At 42.0% G+C, this 18,769-nt stretch overlaps 1 long non-coding RNA gene across 1 annotated transcript in view; it reads left to right on the forward strand.

The window, feature by feature from the left end:
• Positions 1-4,041: 4,041 nt before the first annotated feature.
• The window catches only part of LOC132248356 (uncharacterized), a 52,848-nt gene continuing 38,120 nt past the window's right edge, over positions 4,042-18,769 (forward strand). The window contains exons 1-2 of the long non-coding RNA XR_009459535.1: positions 4,042-4,191; positions 8,410-8,489. This is a non-coding gene — a long non-coding RNA (uncharacterized LOC132248356). The remainder of the gene's footprint in view (positions 4,192-8,409; positions 8,490-18,769) is intronic.

An 18,769-nucleotide genomic window follows, 5' to 3' on the forward strand; every position in this document is an offset into this window, starting at 1 on the left:
GGCTTAGGCTCCTTGCTCAGGAGTCATAAGAGTCACTTTTCTCTACATAAGAACAGAGGGTCATTATTTTCTTTTAAAACAGAGGAGAAGGTGGGACTAGTACCATCCTCTTTTATACAACAGACTAGTGGTAACAGCTTTCAACAAGCTGTATGTCAACCTACCTTTGAGTATACTGAGGCACGCTTCACCTCTCTTATTGAAGCTGCTCCACTTTTCACAGTAGATAGATTCATAGGGCCTATAAGAGGGGGCATTACACTATCCTAGTGCTTATGGAATTCACTTACCAGTGGGAGTTTTGGGTTCCAGCTTTTGTTCCAAGGACTCCATATGTATATTATCCAATGATGATTTCATAGAAAATACTGAAAAAAAAATGTCAAAATAAAACCAGGTACCCACATTCTAGGTGAATCACCTAATCACACAGTGAGTTATAATCACATTCTGTAAGCTCCTAATTCAGAAATGAATTCTATAGAGGTCAATACAGACTAAAAGTTACATCTTGTAACACATAGCATTGGGTGCCAAAGCCTGTTTTTGGATCTGGGCCTTAGCTTCCCATCTGTAGAATGGCAACACTATCATATTTTCCAACATGTTGTGTAGATAAGCACAATGAATGCTGTCAGATGCACAGCTGCTATGGTGATATGCTCCCTAAAATATATGAAAAAGTAGTTTAACATTTACACCAAGGTGATGATATAAAGCCTCAATTGAGGCTTCCATATCTTTTTCAGGTACTTGAAAAGGATTTAATTTAAATGAAAACCCAGAAGAACTCAATCAAAGTGGAAGATTATTGGATACGTTCTAAGTCATCATTGCAAATTAGATTCTTTCTAAATGACTTGTTTATTATGTTTATGTTTGCAAATATGACGAAATACATTTTTCCTCCCTCCCATTCCTCATCCTCAATGCACTGAAGGTGATTCCATTGTTCACCCTATAGGTCACTTAATCACTTCAGCTGATAGCCCTTACTAGAACTTGCAGCCAGAAAAGTAGTGTGAGGGTCCTCTTAAAATTCTTCCACAACTGATTGTCAATCAGTCATTGGAAATCCTACTCTAGTAGCATCAAGAAGTTGTTACACATGTATACGGACTGTTGCTCCATATCATCTCTAGCAGTTCAGGAGGCAGATTCTATATAAACTGTACAGTTGGTACCTGTATCTGAGAGATTTTACATTTAACAGGTTGCTAGGATGGCTTAGCAGCATAGCAAGAAGTAGTATCCATTTCTGTGATTTTACTAAACCCTCTAAATCAAACATAAACATCTGGAAAAGTACTTAAGAAACTCGTTGTACAGAATAGGTGCACTTTTTCTTGGAACTTTTGAGGATGAGTAAGATAATTTTGGATTTAAACTCCAATACTGAACCTATTTCAAACTTAGTAACTGGCTAGAAAAGTTATGGAAATTTCCTCTATTTAATGGACAGAATAAATATATTCCTTCCTTGGTTTGCAAGGTTACTAAGCTTGTTAATGAAAATCATGTCTTAATATAGCTCATTTATAAATAGCTACTCATTAGCAGATCTTGACAGTGTCTTTTGAAAAGGAAGTTTTGGGGATTTGAATGTGAATAAAAACCCTTCACTAACACTGACCCCCTATTTTCTCCCTTTCCTAAGTTATTTATTTGTACTTAAATTTATGTTGACAACAGATACAAACTTTTTGCATATTAAATTAAAAAAAAATAATTGCAGTGTAGAATTCATATTGATAACAGCTAGATTACTAGATCCAAAGAGAAGGTGAAAACCTTGTTGATTGCTTTTGGAAAAAATAGCCTTTTTCAGTGTAACATATCTACTTTTCTTGACCTAGTTTTCATTGATGGGAATTCTGATATTGCCTGAAATAGAGAGAGCAGAGAGAACAGAAATCCCACGACCTTTTTCAAGGGTCCCAAATCATTTGTGCACTACACTTTGAATCTGACTTGCGAGCACGTTCCTTTTTATATTGCTCGTTTAACATACAGTATGATATTTAAGATTTTTTTGTTTATTTTTCCTTCTGGTCTTTTTAAACCCAAAAGAAACATTGAATGTGCCACATTGTGTCAGATAATTGATCCATTTTCTCCCTATATATACACTTCTGGCAGCGGCCAGTTTCAGAAGAGCACTAAAATGCTTAGAGGAATAGATTGTAGACTTTAGAGAGAGCCCTGAGGAGGAGGTGGTAAGTTCAAATCTGTACAACTCCACAAAAAAGCACTAGGGAACAATCATTTAGAGACTCATCCATGTAGCAAAATTTCTTATTTGCTAACTTAGTGCTCTAGGGAGAGGGAGGCAGTAACTTTCTGCTGATCTGTATGTACCAGCAGTAATTTATAATCTGCCCATTCCCTGCAACATGGGCTAGTTAAGCTTCACGGGGTAATGACAAGGCTTTCTGCCCACCTGTGTCTCAGGGTAGGAAGACAGTGAGGAGCCTTGCTAACTCCTGAGCCTTTAATTAGAATCTAGGTAGCCAGGACTTTAGGGTACTTATGCCCTGGGACAGGCACATACTTCAGGTCACAATTTAGTATAAAGCAAATGATTAAATGCTTTATGAGGAATAGCAGAGGAGCTCTACACTGACTGTTTCTTGACTGGCATTTAGCTTTCATTCTGCTTTATTTCAGCACATTCATTATCTCTGCTCAGATAGCATCAAATGTTAATGATTGGTCAGGAAATTACTGTTTTAACAGGCCAGCATCAGTATTTTATAAAATGACCTGATGCAGTATTGAATTAAATAGTGACTCTATTGTTTACAGTAACATTCTTTTTTAAGTAATGATTTTAATTTTAACTTTCTCTTTTATACTTTTGGACAGAATGAAAATATTTTAATAAACAGCATTATATATTTTTTAAAGCTGAAAACCAGTATTCCATAATATTCATCTGTTAATTTATATGGTTTATAGATATTCCTATCATACAGTGACAGCTAACAGCCATGGATCATATATCTCTCAGCTTGAGTTCTATAATTCCCTCTGCTTTATTGGTCAAGGATAGTCAAAAAATGCAGTTTATGCTGCACATGACAGCCTGCCTTCTAAGATTAGCCACTGGTATCACAGTTTGTGAGTACTGTGTTCTGTATTGATTCCCCATTTTTTTCCTACTTCATTTCAAGGTACTTAGTGATCAGGTCTTCTGCAATAGCACATTTTCAAGGCAACTACACTCAGAGACACTGAAACTAAAATTGGTTGGGACCAAACATTCACAAGCTGAAGCAAAGGCATTCTTACTCTTGGATCTTAAACTGTGGAAGTGATCAGAATGAACCTTGTGCAGACAACCATTCAGAGATGTTTATCCAAACAGAATGTGAGAAACAAAAATGAGCAAAAAGAAAACAAAGAAAGAGACTGAGAAAGAATTGAAGAAAAGTAATCTCAAATAGAAATGTAAATTGGCTACATCCATATTGATTCTGTGGGTTGTTTATGGCATCTTCTAAGACGTGGAGAACCACTCCAGGGTCCATAAGGTTAGGGACAGAAGTTACACATAAACTGGTTTAAGTGATCAGAAACAGGTTTAAACCTGTAACAGAACAGAAGCTCAGTGTTCATAAACCAGTTTCAAAATGGCTGAAACTGGCTTAAGATAATCTGGTTGAAAGTAGTATCAGACTTAATTGACTTGGGTCAAACGACCTTATGGAACTTCTGTCCTAGACCCCTTCCTGGTTCAAGTTACATCAGTCCCCAGCATGTTTGCAGCCCTGGACTGAGCTGTGCTGTCTACTTCAGAGAGCAGGAGTGGCCCTGCCCCTCTGCTCCCTAGCTGGAGCACAAGGGCGCAAGCAGGGAGCAAGCCCAGCTGGGGGTGCAGCCCTGTCTACAGGGGAGGGACTACCCCCCCGGCCCGCTGGGGTCTGCAGTCAGGAAGGTGAGTTAAACACCCCTAGCCCCATTCAAATTTACTACTGGTTGCAACTGTGAACTACAAGTCCCAGAGGTACCTGGAAGCAGGGAGAAGAAATGATGAGTAACCTGATGCTGTAATTCTGGACTGCAAATCCCAGAGACCTCCAGGGCACTGGGAAGTGGAAGTGAACACACAGCCAGAAAGCTGTGTTCTAGCACACCCTGGCTTCTGGCCTGAGCCACAGCGGGAATGTGGCTGCATTTCCTGAATCAAAGGTCTGTTCACTTCTGTTTTAATTTAATCTGTGCAGTTTAGACTAATCTGCAAAGACTGAATTGATTTAGCCTTGGGCTTTTTGACCATCTATACCTAGGGTGAATGATTTAAAGGAATACTATCTGATTCTTGTGTACTACAGCTTTCCTTAGAGGTATAAGCAACTGCCATAGTAAACAGAATACAGGGTTATATAGGGTGGTGAAAGTTGATATAGTAACTGTTACTTTGAGTTTGAGTAGTGAGATTCAAAGCCAGATTCTCTGTCTTGAAGTCAATGATGCCATGCTGATTTACAGCGATTGAGGATTGGGTCTTTAAAATACATAATCTCTCCTTGCATTGTTTGTTTGTAGCGCTAAACAAGTTCAATACCTCCTGTAAATGAGAATACATTTCTGGGCACAATGAAACTGTTTTCAAATTGTTATTACAGTTCAGATGCCATATTCGGCATGATCAATGTTCATATTAAGATGTTTGTTAATGAAACACCTAGACATATGGCTAAATTATCCTTTCCAAACAAGTCCTGTAGGCAGAAAACTGATTGTCATAAAATATATGGTTGTCCAATTTATCTAGCTAGATTAAAATCGTGAGCTCAGAACACACCGATGATAGCTTTATACTTACATGGCTGGACTGTGGAGCTAAGATAGAAAATGCAATTTAGCTAACACTAACTCCCTCTTTATTTAATTAAATAAAGGAAAAAGAAAAACCAGTGAAGCTGCTATAAGGGCATCAATCTCACTTGACTTACAAAACTCCTGAAATAAGTCAAATCCAGTGTTAAACACATTCAAATTTCTTAAACCATGGGAGGACTCAAATTGGCTGACCAGCATCCTAATGGGCAAATTAATCTATATGAACCCTGCCGTTGAAACTGCATCACTCACTGCCATTTAAAATATTAATTTTCATATTATAATAAAACACTTAAGTATTTATTTATAATTAAATGAATTTTAGAGAAATATTTCTTAATACTCTCTTCTGCTCGAGGTAGGATCTATAGTCAAAATGTCATCTTTAATCTTTTCATTTATCTCTTGCTAGCAGGCATTTTTATTACTAGCTTTTTTTTTTTTTTTTTAAGATTTTCCCCTACCTATGCTGACATAGCAGTAATTGAGGGTGAAGTGTTTAGATGAGAAAACAGATATGACTCAGCTGTTATCACCTAAAAGAATAAAAACCTTTCTGATCTACTCTCTATTGCTATTTTAATTATCAATATAGCATACAGGTGTGAAAATAAAGAATGATCACACCCTAGACAAATCTGGCAAAGATGAGAATATTTATTAGCTATGAAGGAAACCAATTAAATCTCTAACTCAGTGACACTGGAGTTCATGTCTTAAATATTTCAAGGCAGTATGTCTCTTTTGCATTGTAGCTGAAATTAATGATGTCAGGAATCAAGAGTGGTGATGTTAACCAGTGTCTTGGATTGGGTCTAATTTGGATAATCCTATAATTTGTACCATCTTCCAGTACCAGTTTTTCCTCCTCTAAATTGTTCTGTACTATTGATTTGTACTGTTAAATTGGAGCCATACTATGCCTCATTGATGAATGTTAATGAGGGACAGATCCAGTGGGGCTGTCCCTCTGGCTATGTGCTGTATGTGCAGTGAGCTCTCGTAGGTCACCAGCATGTCAGTGGCTGGTGGGCATAGTGTTGGCCTGGAGTCAATGCTTACATACATACATACGTACATACAAAAACTCTTATTATCCTTTAGAACCATTCCATTCTGTTCTGTCATGTAAAAGGCATATTGAATGAAATAGAGATTCAGAGTGCCTACTAGGTCTGCTGAGCTGCAATGGGGTAAAGGCACTGTCATTGGGTCATCATACAAACTATACCAGGATCAGCAGCAGCATATGGCATGAGCTTGCCTGGTCCTTTTTAGAGGGTGGCCTGGCTCTGCCTGATCTACTATTCAGGGTTTTGCTTTAAAAATCACAATTTAACTGGTCAGGAATCTTCAGTACATCTTTCCTCAAAAGTGGAAAGAACTTGTTCTTCCAAAATGTGAGGTTCATAAATGTGTTAATTATGCAGTAAAATTTTTACTTATTTATGAATCCAATAATTTTGCTGATGGGTCACCACCCCCTGGAACTCAATCTGGGGTGGTGATGACCCGTCAGCAAACAATTCCCTGTTGTGGAGTTCCAGGGGGGTGATCACCTTTGTCCAAGCAAGCCCAGGCTTGATTTCACAGGGGTCCTCTTGTCCACCCTTGCTCTGCTAGCCTTCTTTGTTCTTCCATCTTCATTCCTCAGGTGAAGAGACTGGCAGTAGCTGTCAATCTTATTTTTGCTATCTCTGATGGCATGAAACCTCTGCACCGCAGCCTGAAGCTCCCCTATCTTGCACTCTAGGGACTCTGATGCACAGCACACCCCACAAGGGGAGGTGTCATTTCTCCTGAACCCGGGTGCCTGTATTTGTAAAAGGCAACCCCCAACAGCCGAGAGCCAGAGGCTCTGTATGGGTGGAGGCTGAAGCCATGGGCTCCATCTGCGTAGAGGCCTCAGTGGTACTGGGGGGTGGGGGGGACTCCAGCCATGGAAGGAGGGAACTTTTGGGTGTGGCACATCACTACCATCACACAGGTAGTAGTCTGGGCTACCACTGTGCCAACCCTTCTAATTTAGGCTTACCACCTAGAGCCATGTGCCTCTCCTGCTTGCTCTCCTATGTGAACTTCCATGCTAACTCATGTGCTGAGGCTCAGAGAGCACCTGTTTGTGTCCTCTGTTTGTGCAGCTCTGGTCATGTGGCTCCCTGGGGGGCTGGGCTAAGTGAAAGCTGAGGTGGGAGGGGTGTAACCCTCCTCAGCTCTACTCAGCTGCCTCTTGCACCTACCTAATGCCTGCCCATCGTGGGCCCCACTTACCTCCCAGCTCTATGCTGGGGGTCAGGTCGGGGTCCCTGCCAGGGGCTGCCGGGTCTCTAGGGTCCCTGGCTTATGGGGGCACAATGGGTTTTAACCCATGGATCACATTCTGGAGCTGGGCCCAATACAACTTATTGTGATAATAGTTCTACTACCAATACCTGAAAATAACACACTCATGGGGCTTTTGAACATAACTTTTACACTCATACAAAAGAAAACTCCTTCATGGCTTCTTTCGCTGGCTTATATCTGGGGTCAGATTGTTTTTATTGGTGGGATGCTCTAGCTTCCTTCTCCCTCTCCACTTCCCACAAACTTAATTTCCTGTAAGAATTATCTTTAGGAAAGAGGCTTCATGTACAGCATTGATATCTATTATTTACAACAGAGACTAACCATTGAAAAAATATAACACACCTTTTACAAGCACAAATGTGTAACACATCTGGGTCTATTAACATCTAAAGGCCAATTCCATTTCCGGTATAGTGCATGTGACATAAGGATGGCCATCCATATAAATGTACCATCTGTCCAATTTGCAAAATCCTTTTGGTTTCAGATTAACTTGTCCTGTTGTATTAATTGTATTTTGATATCTGATTCTGGAACTTGTTTGACATGTCTATAGAAGTTGGCTATTTCTTTACATTGACTACCCTGTATGCAACTTTCATAGATTTCATAGACGTTAGGGGCTGGAAAGGACTTCATGAGATTGTTGCCCTGTGGGGTCAGGCCAACTCTCAGGATCTCAATATTGGGCTGTTAGACAGGAAGGTGTGACACAATTGCACATATACAAACACATAAATCAGTTAGGTGTATACACATGCACACTAGCAACTCAGATACACACACGTTCAAAATAACCAGTCTAGGTTCATGCACACCTACCACCAGTTTAAGCTCATACACGCTACACACACCAAGTTTATACAGAATCAGTTACCAACACCTGCACATCCAATACACATACATGGATTACTAATTCAAATACCACACACACACAACAATATCTATATATGTGTATTCTGTAATTCACATACATACCACCCACCTACACATACACACAGGTGAGTTCCTAAGTTGGGTGTTGTGATGTGTATTTATGTATGTGCTTGGTGTACTTGGGATACCTGGGGAAAGGTTAAGGTAAGAAAGTAGAAGTCTAGGGAGTGAAAGTTACCGGGACAGGGGTTAGAACCGGTAGATTAGAGGGGCCTGGGCTGAAGAATGGAGGCTTGGTGGTAACTTTAGGTTAATTGATCTTAATTGATTCAAACACAGTGCCCAAAGCCTGCAGGACAGGGGAGCGATGCCGGCACAGAGGCTGGGACTGGAGCCAGAGCTACAGGGGAGCTGAAAAGGTAGGTGAGGGGAAAATGGGATTAAGGGAAAGTGTGGGTGTTAAAGAGGGGCTCTGGGTGTGGGGAGCCAGAGGATGGCTCTGGGACAGCTAGAGAAGTTGCAGGGAGTGGCAATAGGTGCTGGGAGCTGGAGAAAGGCTCCAGCTTCAGGATAAAACTGCAGGACAGCTAAGAGGATCTGGGAAGCTGTGAGGGGGTGGGGGAGGAGGAGGATTACAGAAGGTGCAGGGGAAGCCTGAAAACAGAGAGAGAGACTGCAGAAAATCACAGGAAAAGCAGTAGGTGGCAGGGCAGCAGGAAAGCAGAGAAAGGCAGCAGAAAGTCACAGAGGAAAGGCAGTAGGAGCAGGGGAGGCTGAGAGGTGGCAGAAAAGGGGAGATGGAATTGGGAGGAGATCAGGAAACTAGCAGAAAGGGTGGAGACTTGGAGCTGAGAGAGAGAGAGAGAAAGAATGAGGCTGGAATTTAGGATAGGGAAGGGACTGAGATTCAGTAAAACATGACCCAACTCCGGGTTGCAAATGACACTGGTTTTACTGAACAGGCGAGATGGTGACACAACATATTATTGGTTCCCTTGCACCCCCCCCACCCCCACACACACGCAGTGGTGGCAGGGGTTAGAGAGGCTTGGTGCAGGGGCTGAAGTCCACTGGAGTCCAGGAGGAGAGAGACAGACAGACAGAGAGAGTCCAAATTGTAGGAGGAGGTGTGCAGGTAATATCTACCTATCCAGGCTGGAAAGGGGTCCTTGTCCAGTAGGTGTTGTCCAGAGGGGGTTCACCGGCAATGCCTCTGGGTGGATAGGTGGTGTGGCATGGTGCTGGTCCAGATGGAGAGCGCATTCCTACTGGGTCTGTCTTCACTGCCCCTTTTTATAGGGGCAGACCTTGTGTGACCCTAGTGACAGGAGGAATGCCCAGGCAAGGGTCAGCCCCTGGTGTACTGAGCATGTGTGCTCCATGCAGGGATGTGCAGTTTTGAGTGTCTGTAATGGTAGGGTACAATAGTAGAGTTGCTGGTTCTACAGGGTCTTTTGTCTTTCAAATGCTGATCTTGTTTCTGTTTCTGTTCCTGGGTGAGGTCCGTGGTTTCTGGATGAATCAATGTGAGGTGATGGCCCAGTCATTACAGGCCATTCAGTAGAGGCCTGCTACCATTGTATTTCATTCATTCCTAATCATTCTCATTCATCTGGGAACCAATTTACATGGGAGGGGTATGTGACTCATACAGTTGCAACATGGGATGCCCAGGCAGATGACAGTAGATGGAGGCTTGACATATAAAATGGAAAATTAACATGACTTTGGTTCACTTACAAACACAGGCCTAAACCATACAATATCCATATGAAACAATAAAAATCAATATGAAAATGATAATAATACAATATATAACAATAAGAATCTATACAAACCTAATAATAATACAATATAAAACAGTGGATATCCAAAACCAAAAACTTGCTACCAAAATAAAAATGTTAAAGCTTATCCTAAGTCTGAGCTCACTTATACTTATCTATAGGGAATAGGGAGGGAGACAAAAAGTCAGAAATGGTTGGGGAAGGGGAGGGAATGCATTTTAAAATAAAAAAAAGAAAAACTGGGGGTTTTGCTACAAGATCATTGGGTGCAGCCCTGCCGCCATAGGCTTGAAGTCGGCTGGGATCAAGTGACCCCAGCAAGAAATAAATCCAGCTGTTTTTGAAGGAGTCCAGAGTAGGTGCTTGCACCACCTCTGGGGGGAGTTTGTTCCAGACCCTGGACACATATACCATAAAGAACTTTTTTCTTATGTTTAGTCTAAAACAGCCTTCCTCATATGGCCTTCCCTCCAGGCCTTGGATCATATGAGTGGCTCTCCTCTGGACTCTCTCAAACTTCTGTACATCTCTCCTGAAGTGCGGGGCCCAATACTGAATGTTCTCCAGCTGTGGTCTCACCAGGGCTGAGTAAAGTGGGAGGATGACTTTCCTGGTTTTGCTTAAGATGCATCAGTGGATGTATGTCAGAGTTTGGTTAGCCTTCCCAGCCATAGCATCCCATGGTGGCTCATATTCATCTTTTAATTAAGACCCACCCTGAGTCCCTTTCGGTCATGGTGCTAGTGAGAATAGCACTGCTGAGCCTGTAAGTATGCTGGGGGTTCTTCCTACCAAGGTGCAGCACCTTGCACTTCTCTGCATTCAAAGCCATCTGGTTTTGGTTGCCCTACCTTGAGATTGTGTACAAATTGGCCTGTATCCCCAGCCTGTCTTGTGGTGTGACCACCCTGCCCCATAATTTGGTATTGTCCATGAACTTGTCCAGTTCACATCTGATTCCTGAATCAGATATTGGGCCCATGTACCAAGCCCTGAGGGACTCCACTGGTAACCCTGCACTACATTGATTTGCTCCCTTCAACTAGTACTGTTTGGGATCAACCCCATAGCCAGTTGCCTAGCCATCGAGCCATATGCTGATCAAGGCTACAGTTCCCCAGCTTATCCATGAGGGCACCATGGGGAACTAGGTCAAAGGCCTTCTTGAAGTCCAGATATAAGATGTCCACATCATCTCCCTTGTCCAGGGCACATGTTACCTGGTCATAGAAAGAGACGAGATTGGTTAGGCAAGACCTGCCAATCACAAAGCCATGTTGGCCAGCATTCAGAAGCTTGCCTTCCATTGGTCTGGCATTGATGGATACCTGGACAACTTTCTCCAGGATTTTTCCAGGGATGGACATCAGACTGATTGGTTTATAGTCCCCCAAGTCATGCCTCCTCCCTTTCTTATAGATAGGGACCAAATTGGCTCTGTTCCAGTCATCCAGGACCTTGCCTGAGCACCCCGATTTTTCAAATATCTCTGCCAAGGAGGATGTAATGATGTCTGCCAGCTCTTTCAAGACTCTCGGGTGCATTCTGTCTGGGCCCGCAGACTTGTGAATGTCCAGTATCTCAAGGTGTTCCCTCACCTAATCCACATCAATCTTGGGCCCATTGCCCACTCCTGGATTGTTTTGTACCAGTCCTGGCAGTGTGATCCTCCTGAGAGGATGAAAAACTGATGCAAAAAAGTCATTTGGGAGATTGGCCCTTTCTTGGGCATTGGATGTGAGTTGCCCCATTGGATCTCTCAGGGGCCCAATGTTATCCTTGTGGTTTTTCTGACTTCCCACATATCTGAAGAAGGACTTTTTGTTATCCTTGATGCCCATAGCTAGCCTAAGTTTGGTTTGCTCCTTGGCTTTTCTCAACTGCTCTCTACAGGTGAGGGTAAGTGCATAGTAATCCTCTTTGGTAATGCTTCCTGTTTTCCAGCTGGTGTAGGCTACTCTTTTGAGCTTAATGAGGTCCAAGAGTTCCTTATTCAGCTGGAGGGGCTTCCTTGCTCCTTAACTGCATTTCTTGTGAGATGGTATGTGCTTCAAGGATTATGTTTTTGAGCGATGACCATTCCTCATGTACTTCTTTTCGAGCTGGTGGGGGGAGGGAGGTATAGCCTCTAATTGCCTGACTGACCAACTCTTGAAGTTTGTAGAGGTGAAGTCAGCCTTCCCAAAGTTTAGGACTTCTGTTTTACTGAGGGGTTTGCTTGCTCCTTGGTGAACTAAAAAAGTGACCAATTCACGGTAGCTGTTACCAAGCTTCCCCTTGATCCACCTATCCCTCACCAGGTCCTCCCCTTTAGCCAGGACCAGATCAAGGAAATCCTCTCCCCTAGTCGGCCCATAGACCTCCTGGGTTAGCTAGAGATCATTGATACATGTGAGAAAGCTATGTGACTTGTCAGACATGGCTGTGTGCTCATGCCAAGAAATGTCAGGGAAGTTGAAGCCCCCCATGATGATCAAGCATCGGGAGAGCACAGCTTTGCCCAGTTCCCTATTGAATTCCTGATCTACGTCTTCCTCTTGGTGGGGAGGTCTATAGTAGACTCCTACAAGTAATTCACCCTCCCCATGTTCTCCTCATATCTTGACCCAGAGGGTCTCAAGATGCCCTTCCTGGTTTGGAAACTCAATATGTAGGGAGGTGAGCTGATCCTTGACGTAGAGAGCAACACCCCCTCTCCTCTTCCCCACTTGGTCTCTCTTATACAAATTGTAACCCTCTACTGCCACCAACCAAACATAGGTGGAGTCCCACCAGGTCTCCATAATTCCTACAAAGGTCATAGTCATTATCACATAGGAGTAGGGCCAGATCCTCATGCTTATTTCCCAAGCTCCTGGTGTTTGTGTACAGGCAGTTAAGTCTGACATGAGAAGCCCAATGCTTCCCTGAGGGGTTAAGTGGGACCTTTCCTTTGGCTGTCACCAGAGTGGGTTCCCTACGGCTGCCCAACTTACTGGTAGTGTGGCTGACATGATCTGGGCTAGAACTGTTAGTAGACCTCCCGTCCCCCAGAAATCTCAGTTTAAAGCCCTGTCAAGAAGGTCAGCAATTCTGGCCAAGAAGAGCTTCTTCCCTTTCCAGATGAGATGGAGGCCATCCCTTCCCAACAGTCTGCTTTCTCTTGGTTCTGCCACTGTGTCATGAGCCATTGGGTGGAGAGCCTGAAAATAGGAGTCCAGCTCCTACTCCACGTCTCTAATGGAGCGCAACCACTGGACTATTGCCTGGAGTTCTCTAATCTGGCACTCCAGGGCCTACACCATTGAGCACATCCCACAAGGAGAGGTATTGGTGCCCCCAAACCCAGCTGCCTGCAGTCTTGCTAGGCAGCCTCCACATGGAGCCAGGGGCTATGTCTGAGTGGAGGCCAGGGCCAAGGATCCTGCCCGGGTGGGGGCAGGGACTGCAGGCTCTACCTGGTTATAGTCTGTAACTATGGGCTCCATTTGGGTGGAGACCCCAGTGGTGTCAGAGCAGGGGAGTCCAGGTGCAGGGGGGAGCCACAGGGTGTGATGTGTCCCACCCACCATGGTTCTTGTAGTAGTTTGGTTACTACTGTGCAGACCCTTGGCTATGGCTCAGTGCCTGGAGCTTCGGGCCCTCCTGCTCAACATCCCATGCTGACTCCTGTGCTAACTCACACACCGGGCAGATAAGCATGCCTGTTTATGTGTCCTGTTCACACGGCTCTGGTCACGCAGCTCCTTGGGGGGCTGTGAGAAGTAGGAGCTGGGGTGGAGTGAGACCCTCCTCAGCTCTTTATCTTCCTCCCCACAGCTGTGCTAGCCCCCTCCACCATGGGCCCCACTTACCTCTGGCTGTGCTGGGGGTCAGACGGGGGTCCTCTACGGCTGCTGGGGATTGCTGGGGGGCTTTGGGGTATGGGGGAATGATGGGCTTTCACCTGTGCATCTCTTGCCACTTCCGGAGCCCAACAGATATTATTCCAAACGCCTAGTCTTGTCCTATTAAAGTCAATGGAAAAAGACCTAATGATTACAAAATCATTGTTTGTGAAAGTGGAATTAATGTAATTAGTAACTGGTGTAATGGTTTTCTGGGATTTTAATTTTATATGGAAAGGGAAGTCCTTCTTATCTTCTGTAATGAGCTCAGTGGCATTTTTTCTTTATACGAATTAACTTGCTTTTTGTGCCCTTTGTTTCAAGCAATCTTTCCCTTGATATATAACACATATTTTTTTGTCCTCATAAATGCTGAAGTTATGTATACTTAATTGTATCTTGTGTGTGCTGTATACAGGATACAATTGCTCTATTATTAACTAACAGTGTATTTGTGTGTGTATACTCTTCATATATATATGAAGAAGAAGAACTTACTATCAGCTTCATGAGATAATCATGGGACAACTAAATTAGTTATGTTCTGAAGCAGAAAGCTGACACTGAGCTCAATATAAAAAAAAAAGAAAGGACTGTGTTCTGAATAAAATATATACATCTTAAATATGTTTTTTCATATATTGTATATGTTTGTCTGTTCAGAATAAAAAGATCTTGGGCCTTCGGTCTTCATACCATGACAAAAATATTCAATATACTATTTCAGTTTTATTACTGTTATATAGTACCAAATAAATCTACCTTGTTGAAGGTCCTTCTCTGTTCTTGTTGAAGACTATTCTTTAAATGAAACTTTCTTTTCATTCCAGTAAAACACTTCCTGTTTTAATAAAGAATCTGGCTCCCTTTTGAGACTGTTTTGACAGAATAAAACAATTGCTTTTGTTTGCCATTTAACTTAGCATTGAATCAATAGATTTAGACGTAACTATTATCGGTATTAAAAGTCTCAAATTCTAGTGGAAATAGAGGTTAAATTGTAAACAAAATATTTCATTGGCATTGATCTCTTAAAGCATGCTGACAGTGCTACTAAAAAAATCATCTACTCCTATGTATAAATCTCACCAAAGTGACAAGAAATGGATTTTATTATTTTGCTTTGAAAGACTCATTCCTTTAATGCTGTAAAGGTTCACCAATTCATAAAAGAATAAATGAACCATATTTTCCTCTAGTTCCTGCTGCAGATATTTTGGGTGATTGGGCTAATCAGGTTGTTAGTGACTGATTATTTTGCTTTTGGTGTTAGGCAATCTCAAATTTACAAAGTTTGTGATCCATTATTTATTATTTGTGATATAAAGGGTACAGGTGACTGGGAATGACTTAATTTACTATGATGCACAGTAGAGAAGTACAGTTCTTAACAGTATTACACCTTCTCAAAATAACTTTCTGTTTCAACAAGGAAAAAAACCCCCAAAGAAACAAACACATTTGTTTAGATACAGGGAATAACATTACAATCACATTCTTGATTGTTAGTGGTAAAATCATTGTGTACAGAAAGAGAACATTAACATTGCACAAAACAAGTATTACTTATGTTGCAATGCCTCTTTGGAATCTGGTGGAAAAACCTATTTTGAACGGTACCTTTCAAAATGCTATTATTGGGTCATAGGAACCAATAGGACCACATTATGGTTATATTCGGGATTTTGTCTCCTTGTCCAAGTGAGCAAACTCGCACACAGCCATAGCAGATCCACATTACTGCTCTGCTAGAGTCTGAACCCTCAAGGAAAGGTTCAGGGATTCCTGAATGATATACAGTACATTTTAGAAAGCATAAATTTTCTTTTGGTCTTGTCCTTCATTCTGTAAGTCTGAGCAACAGAAAAAGGGCAGAGATATGTAGTATAACAAGCTGATGATGATGACATTGTAACTATAATACAATCCCTTGTGAGACTATGGGGCAGCTTTCCAGATTCCTATTTATTTAATCAATTAATGCCTGTCATGATATTCTCCTGGGATTCACAAGGCTACAGAAGGCCCTTCCTAACTGTCTGGGGATGGTGAGCATGTCGACATGACGAGAGACTGTGCATGAATACACGAACAAGAAAGAGAAGGTTAATGAAGTCAAACATGTTTTCTGTATTCCAAGCTCCTGCTTTGTACTCCCATACATACAAAGATAATTAACTGGTATACTGTAGAATGTGGTTTTTACCTTTGGAACTTAACTGCACCACCAAAAGATTTGCTTAAAGAAAAAAATCAACTGAGACATTTCAATGCTCTTGACTATGGTTGTCTGTAAAACCTGTTTCTTAATTCGTTGCATTTAAAGGAATTTACTATTTAACTTGGTTTTAGCTAATCATCTAAGCCAACAGGGAATTGTCAAAGTTTATGTAATTTGCCAGGATTATTGACCCATGATAATCTGTGTTTACTAGCCAATTAGAACTGTTTATTAAGAGTAGGAGTGTTTCAAAGAGTAGAAAAAAAGGAGTTGCCAATTTAATGTCACTAACATGAGGAACTAGTTTTTGGAAAGCTGTCTGCAGTTACAAAACTGCTGGAAAAAATTTTTGCTTTCAAGTGATTGACATATTTCAGTCTACAGAAATATACAAAATGATTTTTTTTTCATATGAAGTCTTGCATTTGTCGTTGTTAAACTCTGTTATTTTGGGTACGGATGGAAGCTCTCCAGAATGAAAATGGGTCATGCAAATAAATAAATAAAATAAAAACCCTGATGGTGTTACTTAAAATTGCCAATAGCTCAAATTAAGAGCAAGACCTTAAAAAGGGGGATAAGGCAAAATGCCATGTTCATTGATTACATGAAACAGATACATAAGCTTGGACACACCAGTCATGCAAACAGACATACACAGACATACAGACAAAGCCACTCCAGTAAGATGTTATAGGTACCAGAAGATGTTACTCAATATTAGCACTGGATGGCCAGGTCCAGGCTTATTGAGGGTGATAGGAGCAGGGGAAGAATAAATGTGCATGCCTGTGCTCCCTGAGGTTGCAGAGAGTGGATTCCTCATCTTAGCTTGTCTGCATCTCACTTTCATAGGGATTTCAAGTCTTTGTTTAGCATTGGGGTTTTTCCATGCTCAGTCTTTAATTAGAGGTTGTTTCTTCTGTTTATCTCAACTTGAGGTCATTCCAGTAAAGTTGGTATCTTTGCCTTGAAGCATTGTGTGTATTTCTGAGTTGGTATTTCAGTCATTGTGTAGTTCAAATGGAAGGATATGCAAACTCCTTTCTTCTTACTATCTTCTTTGCACCTGATTATAGATGAGTTATTCAGCCATCCATTAATTAGTTTAATTAGTTTACTGTCTGGTAACCTATGCATCGGTTCCTTGTTGCTTACACAATCAATTAAATCTTCTTCTGTTTTCATGCAAATAGTTACCATTCTTTTACCATTCACCCTCTCACATAGACACTCACACACACAGGGCATACGAAGCTCATCTACTCATGTCGAGCAGGGAACAAGCACAAAATGCAGTTTTGGTTGTTCAAACAATCATAGAGGTTGATCAATTCAATACTATTATCATTTAAACATAACTAATATGCAGAAATTCATACTACAGTGGGATGAATTTAAAAATATTCTATAATAACAGAAAAGTTTGTTTGTTTTACCTCACTACCATTCACACAAGTAAGAAAATAATACCCATCTAATAATATCTATCTATTAACCTGCATACAGGATGTTCACCTAACGCAGGAGGTATACAGTCCCACTGGGGGGAATGCCTTATTGGACTTGGTGTTGGCTATGGGGGATGACTTGGTAGGGGAGCTTCAGATTCGTGTTCACCTTGGGGACAGTGACCACCAATCAATCAAATTCACCATATGGTATAGAGTGGGTAAGATAACTAGTAGGGTGGAAGTGCTTGACTTTAGGAAGGTTAACTTCAGTGTGCTCAGGAGTTTAGTCAATGGCGCACTGCAGGATAGGAGTATTGGCAAGATGGGAATCCAGGAAAGGTGGTCATTCCTGAAGGAAGCAATTCTTTGGGCACAGAGGGAGATGATCCCAGTTCGAGGGAAAGGGGCCAAAAGACTTCCTTGGCTAAACAGAGAAATCCAGGGCAGCCTAAGGGCAAAAAAGGAGGCATATAGGTAGTAGAAGCAGGGGGAAGCTACCAAAGAGTATACCTACTTGGCCCACACTTTCAGGGATGCAGTTAGAAAGGCCAAAGCAACTAGAGCTGAGGCTGGCAATCCATATGTAAACACAACAAAAAGTCTTTTTTTTAGGTATGTAGGGAGTAAAAGGAAGGCACAGGGCAGCATAGGACTCCTACTGAACAAGAAGGAGCAATTAGTGACAGACAGAGGGGATAAGGCTGAACTCTTAATGAGTTTCTTGCCTCGGTGTTCTTGAACAAGGGTCAAGATAAATCTCTGAACAGGGTCTTAGATGGGCATCAGAGGGACACCAGCCCACCAACTGTTGACTCTGACTCGGTGCAGAGTCACTTGGATGGACTGGATGCGTTCAAGTCACCAGGCTCGGATGAGCTGCATCCAAGAGTACTGAAGGAATTGGCTGGTGTCATAGCAGAACCACTGGCATGGCTGTTTGAATGCTTGTGGCTCTTGGGTCATGTCCTGGAGGACTGAAAAAGGGCCAATGTGGTCCCTAATTTCAAGAAGCGGAGGAAGGAGGATCTGAATAATTATAGGCCAGTCACTCTCACCTCCATCCATGGAAAGTCTTTGAAAAGATTATTAAGGATGATATTTGTGAGAGTCCAGTGGGAAAAATAATGCAGCAGGGAAACCAGCATGGATTCCTAACAGGTAGATCCTGCCTAACTAATTTGGTTTCTTTTTATGACCAGGTCACAAAATGCTTAGATGCAGTAGTAGCAGTGGATGTCATTTTCTTGGATTTTCAGAAGGCCTTTGATACAGTATCTCATCTCATTCTCATAAATAAATTTAAGAGTCTGTGATTTAGATGTTTACATGGTCCAGTGGGTGGAAAATTGGCTTGGGGGGGTTGCCCCCAGA

This window comes from Alligator mississippiensis, chromosome 2, assembly GCF_030867095.1.
Source record: "Alligator mississippiensis isolate rAllMis1 chromosome 2, rAllMis1, whole genome shotgun sequence".
NCBI classification, from domain to species: domain Eukaryota; kingdom Metazoa; phylum Chordata; order Crocodylia; family Alligatoridae; genus Alligator; species Alligator mississippiensis.